This window comes from Miniopterus schreibersii (assembly GCF_964146895.1).
Source record: "Miniopterus schreibersii genome assembly, chromosome: 2".
Lineage (NCBI taxonomy): Eukaryota > Metazoa > Chordata > Mammalia > Chiroptera > Miniopteridae > Miniopterus > Miniopterus schreibersii.
The window spans coordinates 49,153,942-49,169,092 of record NC_138102.1 but is presented as its reverse complement, the minus strand read 5'-3'; the positions used below and the strand labels follow the sequence as shown (position 1 = coordinate 49,169,092).

At 37.4% G+C, this 15,151-nt stretch overlaps 1 protein-coding gene across 1 annotated transcript in view; it reads left to right on the top strand.

Annotated features, from left to right (window-relative positions):
• Positions 1-2,423, top strand: part of NDFIP2 (Nedd4 family interacting protein 2) — a gene marked incomplete at its 5' end in the record, with an annotated part of 53,220 nt that extends 50,797 nt beyond the window's left edge. The window contains one exon of the mRNA XM_081130700.1: positions 914-2,423. The remainder of the gene's footprint in view (positions 1-913) is intronic.
• Positions 2,424-15,151: the final 12,728 nt, after the last annotated feature.

Sequence of the window (15,151 nt, the reverse complement as noted above, 5' to 3'; positions counted from 1 at the left end):
ATGAAAGTTGTATGAAAAAAATAGGAGCTCTGTTACTGTTTTCTTAATGTATGACAGTTTATATTAACGATGAAGGCTACAACTTGAATAAGTGGAAATACAAAGAAATGAGCAGAGATGTCTGTCTAGTTATCCAGTGAGTTTCTGGAGGCTGTATTTATAGCAATAGCATTTAACTTATTGTGCAGCTAGTAGCATATTCACATAAAGAGACCTCATATCTACTCTTCTCGTTTTTAAAGCAAGCACCATACACTTCATATCTATAAATGATTTGAACTTTTAAAGTATTTGAACTGCATAAGCAAAATCTCTGCTAAAACACTTCTAGATTATGTACAAGTACAAAATGTTTCAAGGTTGCTATATACTAAGTATATTCTTTTAGTAAATTGTGTGGTTTGTTATTTGCGTTGCTTAAATTTTATTTTTAACTTATATGAATTTTATGTAAGGTAACATAATTTACTTATTTCTGCTGAACTGTATAATGAATACAGTTGTATTTCTGGATCATATTAAAGTATCATTATAAATGTTCCATTAACATCTCCCTCCCAAAGATGTCACATTTTTTCTTTAATCAGTAAAATGCCTTTGCACACAGTGACATTAAGAATTTGTCAGTTTTAACTGTAAGATAAAAGACAAAGTAATTTTACTAATTTAAATGATATTCTGTGAGTATTTAGTATGATTATTTTGTATACATTTTAAGAGTCTAAAATACAATGTAAAAGTTTTCTAGATGGTCTCCTAAACTTTAGAATATATTCTGATAAATGCTACTCTGTCATTTTTATTAAAAGAAAATTATACTTGATATAATACTGGTATAAAATGGGTTCTTGTATTATCATTTAGATAAATGCAGTGTAATACATTTTAAGACTAATTCTTTCTTTGTCTCTAGAGTTCATCAACCAGACATTCCTTTCTTACATCAATGTGAAATTTCCACATCATCTTGTAAACCTGCAACTTTAATAGGATAGAAGACTACTAATAACAGAAGACAAATTAGTTAAAAGATAGACCTTCAAAATGGAATGACAGGGTGGTTTATGCTTAAAAGCCATTTCTGTTTATTCCCTTAAATATTTATATTTCATTTGTTTTGTGCAGTTGTATATGTGCCCCTTTGAAAGATTTGCATATACTCGAAAGACACCATAAAGTTGTAGCAGTAAAGTCCACATTTTGTTAATCAGTGTTTGATTAATTCAAAGAGTTGAGTGATAAACAGTCTTCTAGCATGTAAATGCCATTGACTTCTGACCTGACTTTTTAGTATAATAAAAATGAAATTATTAACCATGTCAAATGCTTTAGTTTCTGGCTCTCAGATTCATCTAGTAACTACACATGAAACACCCTTTGTTAAATGTAAAGTTTTTTGAAACCTGCAGTGCTGATTATTAGAAAGGCTTTGTCAGATTTTTGAACATGTTTTTAACATCATTACTTAGCAAAGCTCTTTCTGTAAATAACCATGCATAAACTACTTTCTGCATTGTTTTCTTAGGAAATTGTGTCTAGGTATCTTTTCATTAATTTTAAAATAAGTGAACTTAATATATAGAGAAAATTTGGGTGTTAAAGATAGAGTTGTTTTAGGACAAATTTTAAGAAAATATGGTTATTCCATATATCCTTTATAAGAAAAAAGCTTTTAAGGGACATGCCAGTTTTAGGGTTTCTCAAATTAGAAGCTTGGTTTTTAGCATTGCCCATCTTAGAGATTCTTACAGGAAAAGATTGTATTAGATACTATATTTATTTCATTTAAGACATTTTTGAAAATTAATTTTTTGAATAAGATATTCTCATTTGTCTTTTAAAAAAGCCAATAAAAGTATCTTTCAGTATCATTGTAATAATTTTTAGATAGTTTAATTTAGCAAATAAAAACTTGTACTATTAATAGCTTCTTGCTTTGTGATTGTAGGATTAACTTGTAAAAATCATATGCTTATATGCAAAATATGTTTTCAAGTTATGGAAATGTGTCTGTGGAATAATGGGGGTGTGGGGTGTGTTTGTGTTGAGAGAGAGTATGTGTGTCACCATTATTACAACTGGAATTGACATTCATAAGCTACTACATTTTGCAAACCGTTTTATGTCTCATTTATTTTTCTTTTTAGTTATATCTTTTTGAATGCCAACATTAAAAATGATGGGAATTATGTCATCTTTTAAACTTAAAAAAAAAATACAGGTAAATAGAACATATAAAATTGATTGTTTATTATTAGACACCTGACTACTACTAAAAGATACACCTAGAACTATTCAGGGACATTTTCCATTTCTGGAAAAAAAAAATTTATTTTGCCCTATAATTTCTTTTGTATTTATCTGTACTTTCTGATTTATTTCATTGTCTTTGATAATAAAACATACATTTTTGTTTTTGTTAATTGAGCCTATTTTTTGTTTGCCCTCACTTAGTCTCCTCCCCTGCAGGGAACTGTATTATTGATTTAAGTACCTGTGTTCCACCCCTTGAAGTAGAACAGTAGCATGGGGTAAAGAAAACAATACTTAATTTAGTTGCCTGACTTGAAAATTAATTAAAATTAAAATGTACTTATAAGAAATGTAAACTCATGTTAGATCCCTTTTTAATCTCCTATTGATTTTCTATAGACCTATACTTTGTTCTTTTAATAATTTTTAAATGAAATTAAGCTATGATGCATGCTAATTTTAAATTATTAGATCAGATACTTGGTTTCTGAGTATGAATGTGTCACTTTTGATCCAACATCAAAACTTCACATTTTGTTTTGATTTTGTTCCCCCAAATCTGTAAGATTCAAGTATGTGTGTTACCTAATTCTCTATAATTGGTACAGTTCAATGGTAGCCTTAAATCTCATCATCCAAGCATAGGAATCGGAATGTTATTTTTTAAAACCTTTACATTCCCTTTCAGATTTATCAAATCTTGCACATTTCCCTTTATTTCCTGTGAGCTTGGATAGAACAGCTGCTGGTGTGTTTTGGGGACACATCCACCTTTGTACTCTGCCTTAAAGATTGAAAATCAAAACCCTTGTTAGGGTGTCTAAATTTTTGAATGAATGTGAACTTGGGCTTGGAAGTTAATGAAAAAATTTATTAAATTATTTCTATTATATTTGAATGAGCTAGTCATGACCAGATAATCCATTTTTATGTGTTTATGAAATAAACTGATATTAAGATAAAAATATATTTTTCTGTATTAAGGATAGATTTTAGAAATTTAAAAGTAAAGACATCCTGTTATACTCAGTAAAAATGAAAATCTCTGTTTACTAGAAAAAATATAAATCTCTAGCCTCCTCCCCCCTTTTTTTTGGTCTATAAGATATATCCCATACCTTTCAGACTGTTTATGATTTTCAACCTGTTAAAACAATAATGACTAATATTTCCAGTAAAACCTCTCCTAACAGGAAAAGTGGATCCTGAAAGTCCATTTTCAGAAAATTCAAGGTTCCTTAATTTTTTTCAGCTGCTCTGTACTGTCCCCAAAAGCACAAAAGTAATGCTAGTGCATCTGATACTGTGTTTAATTAGAGTGACATATATCCTGAGCTTGCTCAGAACAGCCCTGGTTATTTCCATTTTCTCATCTTAAATAGGGCATCTTCTCACTCTCAAATTGTCCTAATTTGGAGGATGAGTTATATGACCACTAGATATATAACTGCAAACTGGACTGAGAAGTGACTACCTAAACTACCTGCCGCTTGAGAGGAGGAACTGGAGTATTAGGGCAGGAGCCAATTATCGTTACAGCCTTTTCTAGCCAAATCATTTGTTTGGTTTGTAGAACATGTGCAGTATCTTTTTTTTAAAAAATAGAAATTATTGTATTTGAGTGATTCCAGCTTATGATAAATAGTAAACAGTGAGCTTTATATTTTTAAACTGCTGTTAAATGTTATTTTAATGAATTCTTCAAATAGTCATGTGGAATATTGGTGTATTATTTTTTAAAACCTCGTTCTTGATAAAGTTTAACTGTTAGGTGATATTGTGCCATTTATTATTATAGGAATGTCCTTGCCCATATATAAAATATGCTGATGTGTTTTACTTGTTAATAAAGTTCTATAGATGTGGCAATGTGAACCTGTCAATGCATCCTTTTGAAAATCAGTTTGATTCACAATATATTATCACCACCTTGGCCTCACCAAAATGTTTATATGGCAAACTGTTGTGTAAGGAAAACAACTGGCATGAAATTAGGTTGGAGTGTGCAACATTAACTTGTCATTGTAATTTGTATGTTAGATAGATTGCAGTTTAATTTTAATAAATACAAGAAAATCAGCTTTAGGAAAATAATTTGTGTTCATTTCTACTTTGCAAAAGATCAGTGGTCACCATAGGTAAGGCCTGCTTTGGGGCTTGTATTCTTATTTGGGACATGGGACTTAAAATGCCAAAACTTCCCTCAAATTTAAAAAAAATAAAAATACTCATTTCGTACGTTATAAAAGTTAAAAAGGTAATGTTTATCTTGAACTCAACATGTTTGCTTGTTTTAACCTTTCTTTCTTGATGTTTTCACGTTAGCTTTCTTTTTTTTTGTTTTGAGAGATTGAGCTACCTGTTTCTAAAAAACCCACTTGGTTTTCACAAAAACCGTTTTAAAAAATCCTTCAGCTAAATAGAAAAGAGAGAGGGCATTATCCTTTTAACAGCTGAGGTTATAGTAAACTGAAACCGCACACTCTGGTTCACAGAACCTTAGAAGTTGTTTCCCCATCTCAGGCTTGTAAAGAGAAACATCTTATTCCCCATGCCTTTTGCGTTTGTTTTAATTAAGTCAACACTTTACCTTCAGTGACACAAGAAGGGGCATAGGCTATCAACGTGTTTTTTTTTTTTTCTTTTTCTTTTTTTTTTTTTTTAGCCTTACCAGAAGCATAACAAGATCAGCAAGTAAAACAAAAGTGCCCAAAGCTCCGAAGAAATTTGGAGGTGAGTCTGTCCTCAGAATACAAAAAGTTGTAAATAACCTTGTTAGAAAACATGAACTCTTCAGAGGTACAAGAATAGTTCATGTGCATAAATACCTTGTGCGGAAATACATTTATTCCTTTTGCATCAAACTTAGTTTCTCAGCTACCTGAATTCCTGCATAATGATTTGGTTGGCTTTGCAATCTATGGGACTTTGGTTCTAAAATTTTAATTCACATTATTCATTCAGAAATAATACCTGAAGACTCTTAATTGCTAGCAAGCATTGGTGACCACTCATCCTAATATAATAATAGGTGGTGATGAAATAAGTATCACTTCCTAAACCCATATTTTTTAAATGATGAGCAGATTATTGAAAACATGTAGCATTAGTTCATTAAGAGTTATGAATTTTTTTAAAAAATATATATTGATTTCAGAGAGAGGAAAGGAGAAGGAGAGAGAGAGATAGAAACATCAATGATAAGAGAGTCATTGATCAAGCCCGCAACCCAGGCATGTGCCCTAGCCGGGAATCGAACCCTGATCGCCTGGATCCTAGGTCGACGCTCAACCGCTGAGCCACGCCCAGCTGGGCAAGAGTTATGAACTTTTAAAAGACATCTGAGTGTTACATCTTAATCCTATGGAACCTCATGGGATGAATTCTTTTTTTAAAATAAAATATATTTTTTATTGATTTAAGAGAGAGGAAGGGAGAGGGAAAAAGAAACATCATTGAGGAGAGAAAATCTTTGATCAGCTGCCTCCTGCACGCCCCCTACTGGGGATTAAACCCGAAACCCAGGCATGTGCCCTGACTGGGAATTGAACTGTGACCTCCTGGTTCATGCTCAACCACTGAGGAACACTGGCCAGGCATGGGATTAATTCTTTATTGAATGATTCTTAGGACCTCTCTAGAACTGTGATTATTATTCAATATGGTGCATTATAATCAACTGGGAGTTTGAGGGAAATTAACATTCCAGCTTCAGTTTCCAGAGGTTCCAATGCAATACATCTGCCCCATGACAGCATATGGCTTCTCCTAGTTTGAAGTCCTGGGATTGGGTCTTAGTAGCACAGCTGACTCCTTTCTCTTCATTGTGTCCTATATATCTAGCTCCTGATGGAAAGTTACAAATGTTAGGATCTGTGTATCAGCCAGACTCCTTGCGGGGCAAGGAAAAGGCACATAAAGCAGATCTTTATGTTAACGAGCATTTCTTGAGTTCTTGCTTTATGACGTCTGAATGAGAGCCCTTCTGGTTTTCATGCCTTTGCACATAGCACACCTCTGCAGGGCTATATCACCAGGGCCGTGTGGGCATGGTGACAGAATGGCACTGTCTACAGAGTGGAGAAGGCAGTTATTTTCTCCATAATCCTGTAGAGCAAGCAGAATTGGATTATCATATAACTGATTTTTCTTGCCTGAAAAAATGTCTTCTCTCCTCTAGCCTTTAGGAGCCTATGGATTATTAAGAGAGGCAGCTTTGTGTAACAGAAAGACTGGGTTTTTGGAGCCAGATTAACCCTGGACTCAAATTCCACTGTCATGCAAGCTCAGGCAGTTTGCTTAACCAAAGCCTCAGTTTCCTCACCTGTTTGTTGGGAAGCACTGTATGTACTGAGGATTAGGTGAGATTTATGCAAAAGAAAAAGTTAGCATTATTATTACGTCTTTGCTGAGTGTGTTTCCTGACCAGACTGCCTGTTAGTGTTAAGCAGGTGCCTCCGGGACTTGGAATAAGCCTGTGCCTGATGTGGGCATTGTATCTGCCAGCCCCTTTGAAAAGCGTGATTATAACAGGTTCATGTTCACCTACCCTTAGCTCCTTACATCTTCTCTGCGGCAAGTGGAATTAAAGCAAAAGTTGCTTAGATGACAATTGATATTAAGGGACACAATCAGCAAACAGAGGAAGGGAGTTGCCTGTTTACTAAGCAATAAAGCACTCCGGCAGGTAGGAAGAGAGGAAGCTCACACAGACCTCTCCTGGTGGAAACTTGGAGGGCCTGGAGGCCAGTCCCTCAGAGTTTTAACTGCAAATTGATGAGATGATTGGTGACTCATTGCTTTTGCTCAGGGCAGTGAAATTCTGGTTGGGAAGTGATCAGAAAATAAGTTGCTGGGAAGGTGGTTTCTGATTCTAGGACAAGTAAATTTATTTTTAAAAATGTCTGTTACTGTAAAAGAAAATACTTAGGAGTTAAGTCCCCTAGACTCCACCTTGATTATAATTTGGGTCAATTAAATATTTTTGAGTGACTGTTTATAGTTCTTACAGGGATGGTGCTATTGCCTCCACATGATATTCCTCTCCTACCCTATTCCTCTTTCCATTTTCTAAAAATGCTTAAATGCCATATTTTTTGAGAAGCCTCTCATCCTCTTAACTCTGATTCTGGTCCTCTTGGTTCGCATAGTCCTGTGCATGATTTCTGTCAAGGCACTGTCATTATTGATTTTTGTGTTACTGTCCTCAGTGGTAGATACGTCTTACCCAGCTTTGCATGCCTCCCCAACACCTAGCACAGAACTTGAAAAATTAAATGAATGGATGGGATTGGTGCTAGTGATGGTCTCTGTGAGCCGGGCTATGTAAAATACATTCTGCCATTTCACTCAGAGTCTACCGGAAGAAGATGTGTAAACAGAAAAATGTGCTAATGTTAGGTAGGACCAAAGATCATGTGTCCAGGCGGTCGAACTCTGGGAGAACGCGCATCCTTTACCACACAGGTGACATTAGAACTAGATCTTAAAGAAAAAATAGAAATGTGCAAGTATGTTTAAACATTTCATATTTTGCCATCTCTTGCAGGATGCTCTGCCCTCCTCGATTCTCCTCAGAAGTAATTGTCTTTCTAATTCTCATGACACTTCATCTGAGCCTCTTTTTTCAACCACTTTCTACTGTGTGTCACAGTAATTGCATTCATGACTCACCACTTCTGCTTGAGGACAGGGTCCATGTCTACTTCAGAGCCTCCAACATGCCTTTCACATAGTAAACTCCTTTAAAAAGATCAAGCCCAAGGTTTTTCATGTCATCGTGAGCCACTCACATTGCCACTGAGAATACTACTAACTTCAGAAGTCAACAGTGGCATAGGCACCCTCTTCAAGTACAAAGATCTCCCATGTACTTCTCCCATATCTCCTTTCACATATCTCCCAGCTCCCTTTCTCCAGAAGTGACCACTGATAACAATTTGTCATGTACTCTTACAGACTTTCTACATAGTTTTTTACTAGGATGATCCTGTGTTCTATGATGTCTGACTTCTGGCATGACTTCTGGTCCCAGGTACAGTGTCGGAGATGGTGTGCCTTTTTCTCCGCATTCCAAGAGACAGTTCTCAGGAGAGAGTACAGTTTCTTCTTGCAAACATAGAGACCAAGGAGGGTTCTCTTGTTTTGCACTGAGGAAGGTTCTAGGTAAAGATCCTGTTGCTCATACAGGCCCAAAGAACACCCACAGGCCCCACTCCCACCTGCCCTGAGTTCTGCTCTCTGGCTAGTGCAGGATAAATGACCCGGAGATTCATTGGTTGTCCACACCATGAAAGCCGTGCACAGACGCTTCCCTGTAATGTGTTTGTAGTGATTACTTTGAGTGTCACTTCACGCTCCTCCTTAATATTAGTTAGAAATACATATTTCCTCACCCCAAACTCTCTTCCCCAGAAAAAAATAATTTTTCTCAGAGAAGAGTTAAAGAAAATATAAAGAAGTCTGACAGAGATGAATACCTCTTGCCTGTTCAGGTTCAGGATTCTGAAATTTCCAACCCTCTCAACCATGGGGAGCAGAAGGCAGGGAGATGGATGGGAGAAGTCTGGGACTGTTTACACCGGCTTGTTAGCAGTGATTACCTCCTTCCTTTCTCCCGTTCTTTGTTCCTACCTCCCTTCCTTTTTTCCCCTCCTTCCTCTCCTACCCTTTCTTTGCTAACATAACCCTAGTTTATCATTGTCTGAAGTCAAGAGTAAAGACCAAATATAAAAAGCTCTGGAAGAGAAAGTACTTGTAATATGAACTCCATCCTGTGTATTAACTTCAGTCATTCATCTACATTTGGCAAATCCCTGGTCCGCAAATTCTGGGACAACGTTTCCAATAATGCTAAATATCTTACATGTTTGTGAACTACAGCTTTTCTTTTGTTTTTTAAAAAAATTTAATGTACTGTTGGAAGGTGAGGAAGTTCCTCTCCTACTTTTGATGGTGGGAATACATTTAGTATAACTCCCCCCTCTCTTTATTAGCTCTTCCCCAGGGGAGTAATATAATTAATTGATGGGTGAATCTGAAATGTAAATCCTTGGGTATGCGCTGCTCAGCTTTTTTTTTTTAAATATGTCTTTATTGATTTTAGAGAGAAGAATGGAGAGGGAGAGATAGAAAGATCAAATTCAGCTGCCTCCTGCATTCCCCCCAACCGGGGATGGAGCCCGCATCCTGGGCATATGCCCTGGCCCGGAATCGGACCGCGATCGCCTGGGTCACAGGTTGATGCTCAGCTGCTGAGCCATGCGGGCTGGGCTCAGCTTCTGTTCTCCTCTGGGGAACCAGCAACTCACAGGAGTTCCACTTGTGCTGTTCCCAGGGCAAACTCTGCCCCTGCCCAGGTCAGGCAGGCACGGTTGCACTACCCGGGTGGGGTGCACCTGCCCAGTTCTAGATTTCGTTTAACTGAGGTATGTCCTCCAATCTAGTTTTATTAGTAAAGGAGTTAATAACTTGCTTCTCCATATGCCACTCTTGCTTTATTTCTTTTGTATATGTAACCCAGGTGGGGAAGAGGAGTGCTTTATTGGGATGCTCAGAAACTCACAATATACATTCTGTTAGATCTGCTGCTGGCTAGATGTTTCATTAGCGATCATCAATGTACGTGACTCAAATGGAAGACTATCTGATTCTTATTTTTGAAATATTTTACAGGAGGATTTTTGGACAGTTCCAATAGGCAGAAAATCATTTAAGGACATAGTTGAACTCAAGAACACCATCAATCGACTGGATATAATTGATATCCATAAAATCACCCAACAGCAGAATACACATTCTTCTCAAGCTCACCTGGAACATTCACCAAGACATCACATTCTGGGCCACAGGGCACACCCTAAATGTCTGTTATCAAACAACAATGGAATTAAACTAGAAAAATGTAATAGAAAGATAACTGGGAAATCCCCAAATACGTGATTACACAACACACTTCTAAATAACACGAGTTAAAGAAATAAATTTTAAAATATTTTGAAATAAATGAAAACATCAAAATTTATTGTCAAATTTTGATGGCAGGATGTAGCCCAAACAGGGTTTTTAGTTGTATTTAGGAGGAGGAATAGGAAAGTGTGTCTACTCCATTTTATAGACGTGGGAGTCCTTAGTTGAAATCCTTTAACCAGTTTTGTTTTACCTAGAACAATATCTGAATAAGCTCTATTATTATGACATGACCATAATTTATACTCAAATTCCATTTAACTTCAAGCCCAAGTATTTTGCTGTCAAAGTAGTTCTGACCAAATATGTGAAAGCCTATCCTGGGTAGGATTGCATTAAATCTATACATCAAGGTACATTTCTTGTCTCTCGTACTCAGAACTGAGCTTTTGGACTTGACAGTGTTATTACCAATATTATAAATCCACAAGGCATTTTGATGCAAAAGTCAAGAATGAAAAAAATATAACAATTTTATAATAGAGTTTTATGAAAGAGTAATAGCTGGTAATGAAGGGTTGTGGTAAAATTGAGCAACCTTATATAACTTGTTCACATGCTGTGTCTATTTAAAATGAAAGATCATAAAAAATCAAACCTTTATCCTCTGTTAAGTCCATAGATTCTCTTTTGGGGTGGGCAGGGGTTGGGGGTGGGGGAAGAGGTAGAGAATTGCAGACAGAGAAAAGAGCTTGAGCAATAGTAAGGTGAGAGAAAGCAATACATGCTAAAAGCGAAAGCAGTTCAGTGTTGCTGAGCCAAAAATTAGAGGTAGGTTATAATGGGAGAAGAGCCTGGAGACTTAAGCAGGGACAGATGATGAAGTCTTAGTACAAGAGATGAGAGCCAGAGAACTGGAAGAGGTCAAGATACGGAAGGACAGAGGAGAGAGAAGACTCCTGATGGATCAAGTTTCCTAGTAGGACAATAGGTAATAGAGTTGATTCCAGGTGGTGGACTCTCCTTGGGTATGGATGTAGGAGAACTTATAGGGGTTGGTTGAGCAGGCATTTGCTTGATACCTTTAATCTTTTCATTAAAAAACACAGTTTTCCAAATTGTAGTGTACTTACTGATGATAAGTGGTGCATTGATAAACATTTTTAGTATTTGTCTTATAGAAAAATATGTTGTAGCACAATAAGGACCTCCTGGATGTTGTTGCTCATAAATAAAGTAAAAGTGCAAAATGAAGTGATTTAAAGAAAAATATTAAGTACGTGATAGTCCCAGGATAAATGATTAGGGCAAAAATTATGAAAGTGCTATATGATGGAGTTGGGGAGGGTTGATAGAAGAGGCAAAGTGAAGTATTGATAGAAAAGACCCCTAGGAACGTCGTGGAGCTTAAGGGGTGTGGTGAAGCTTTGGCATAGCCACGGAAGGGGTGGGCCATGGCATTCTAGGACAGTGGAAGAATTAATGGGTAGTGTTGTGGGCCCAGCTAAGGCTGGAGATGTGACTTTTGTCCTCCAGCCAATCTGTGTGGTTGTAAGATTTGTCCCAGCAGCTCAGTCACCTGCAGCAAGGACCAAGAAGGCAGAATGAGGTTTTGCTGAGAGGGTTTGACCCAAGGTTGGAGATGCAGGGGAATTGAGGGAACCTCTGAGAAAGTGATCCAAGTGGTCAACCATATAGTGCAATCCCACTTCTGGGTACATACCCAAAAGAATTGAAAGCAGGGACCCAGAGCTATTTTCACACCCATTTCATAGGAGCATTATTCATCGTAGCGAAAAGGTGGAAGCAAGTCAAATGTCCACAACAGATAAACAAAATATTACATATACATACAATGAAATACTCAGCTTTAAAAAGGAATGGAATTCTGATCTGTGCTATGACATGGATGAACCTTGAAAACATTATGTTGAGTGAAATAATGCAGCTGCAAAAGGAAACATGTATAATTCCACTTACATGGGGTACCTAGTTGGAGGAGATCATGGAGAGGACATGACCACCAGTTGACCTTCGAATTGGACCCTGGCAATCAGAGGCTGCTCACACCTCCCTTGCCCTTGGAATGGACATAACCACCCACCATTCCCACAGCTGGAGCCATTTTCAGGGACGCAGCCTTGAGAGACAATGTGTTGTTGAGACCATCTAGACTGTGTAGGTGGCAACCGCATTAAGGCCTCTATATAAACATTGACAATTCTGACAGGTGGGCGCAGAGATCTGGTCTGGTGACTCCCCAGACAAGCCTCATACGTTTCCTTGCTTATTAAGCCTGCCATGTTCATAGGTCTCTCCTTGCCCTCATGTTTGGGGCCAGTTTCAGATTCCACCTGTTTACAAATCAAATAATTACTGCAAATGGTCAAATTTATAGACATGGTAGAATGGTAGTTACTGGGGGCTGAGGGGAGAGGGAACAGGACATTAGTGTTTAATGGGTATGGAGTTTCAGTTTGGGATGATGGAAAAGTTCTGGAGATAAATAGTGGTGATGGTTGTACAACATTGCGAATGTACTTAATGCTACTGTGCATTTAAAAATTATTGAAATGGTAAATTTCATGTTACGTGTATTTTACCACAATGACAATAAAAATCCAAACTTTGAATGTACTAATTCAATGAGAAAAAACTAATACAGTAACATAATACTTGAATACTTTGCCACCTGGGCCACTGAAGCAGTCCTGATAGTGCTGAGGGTCTCACAAGATCTTTCAGGAAGTTAACTCTTCCCACTTCTGAATTTTCTCCCTCAGAACAGGCCTGGGGTGTGTAACAGATACCAACCCTCATTCTGTATCTCTTCCCCTCTCCTCAGGAGCCTCAACCCACTGAAAACAATGTCTGCCTCCTTCTTTAGTCACATTTCTTGTCCCCATTATCATAAGAAAAGCCAGAAAACCACAGGTCAATCAGTTCAAGTAAATAGGTGCCTCCAGCCATCCTCAGCTCCCCAATTCAGGATCCAACTTTGAGCCAGGAAGGACCCACTAGTATAATACATAAGATAGATCATATTATTCTGAAAATGGTTTTTACTTTGTGTTTACTCCCCTTATAGGGAGCTTGTCAATTGTGTATATTCTTAGAGCCTAACACTGTGCCAGACACATAGGATTAGACAGGCGTTCAGCAAATGTGTCCAGCTGAACTGGAGATACTCAAGCAATTAAACTCAATACAGTAAGTACCTGTATTGCTGTGAAATGAATTACATCAAACTTAGTGGTTTAAAACAACAATAATCATATGTTACCTTTTACAATTTGTAGGTGATAAATTCAGGCATAACACAGGAGAGATGACTTAATGATGACTGGTGCCCCAAATGGAAGGCTCAAAGCTTAGGGGCTGGAATCATCTGAAGTCTCATTCATTCACATGTCTAGTGCTTAATATTGGTGTCACCACATGTGGCTTCTCCATGTGGCCTGGGGTTCTTCCCAACATGGTGGCCAGGTTTTAAGGGTAAGCATCCCGAAAGAGAGATATAGAAAGAGGCAGAAACCAAATATTGCCTTGTATTACTTAGCTTCAGAAGTTACACAGCATCATTTTTGCACTGTTTGGGACAGTTACAAGGCGTGCCTAGGTTCAAGGAAAGGAGACATAGACCCTAATGGAGGCATGTCAGTGTCATTTTGTAAGAAGAGATGGGTTATGTATTAAATGTGGCCCTCTTTGGAAAATACCTTTGCCACAGGGCCTTTAATGTGTCAAGCACTGTGTTAATGTCTTTTCCTAGGCTTTTGAAAAAAGAATATTTTAGTTCTTTTAGATGATTGAATAGAAATCAATGATAGTAACATTCTTTTGTTCTTGTTCTACTTCACGTTCTCATAAGTCTAAAAAAGCAGACTACAATTGGTCATCTTTTTTATGATTCAAGGGTGATTTCCTTAGTAACTTGTTTGTTCAACAAGAATGTATTGAACACCAACTGCCAGGCGCTAAATTTAGGTGCTGAATAGAGAGGTGAACAAAGCCGAAATGGTTTCTGTCCAGGTGAAGGTCGTGGTTTGGTTAGCGATGGGAGAAAGAATTGTGGCCATTGTTTTATTTATGTTCAGAGTCAATACAGAGTCAAACAATAGAATCATAGATTGATAAGAAGAGTATAAAGGACTTTTTCGTGCAGGCCACCCTCCTTTCCTGGTAGTCCATGTCCACCAGATGGTTAACCATTCTAATTTTCAAGGTATCAGGATACAAAAGAGGAAGTTTCTGATGACAAAGCCTCATGGCAGTTTAAGCTCGTTTTTCTCTTCTTGGGTTTTCTGTGAAGCCACAGAAGTGGTCGGTTCTCTCATTACAAAAACTTGTTATATATTAAGTAATTGTTTTTAAGTCACTTATTAGCTCTTCTCTTTTCTGGCTAAACCTGCTCAACTTTTAAACTTTTTCTCATAGGGGTATTGTGTATTCTGTAATCATTTTAATATTTTGTCTTCTCTCTATAGGGACTCTCAAACCGTACACAGTATTTTGAATAAAGCCAAGAAGCCAAGAGAGGGAAAAGATAATTTGTGGACCTACACATGTTGTATTTTTGTGAATGCACATTGATGACATTAATTTTTTTGTTGTTCTGCTTTTTGTTTCTTTTTGTTTTTGGTTAATCCTCCCCCAAGGATATTTTTTCCATTGTTTTTTGGGTTTTTTTAGAGTGTGGCAGGGAGGGAGGGGAAGAGAGAGAGAGGGAAACAGATGTGAGAGAGACACACTGATTGGTTGTCTCCCACACGTGCCTCTACTAGGGCTGGGGATCGAACCTGCAAGCAAGGTATGTGCCCTTGACTGGAAATCGAACCCAAGACCCCTTGGTGCATGGGCCAGTGCTCTAACCACTGAGCAACACTGGCCAAGGCTGATAACACTGACTTCTAACGCGGCACCACATTGTATGTATCTTCAAGCTCACTGACTTTTCTGTTCCTCTTCTTTGTAATGTGCATTCCAACTC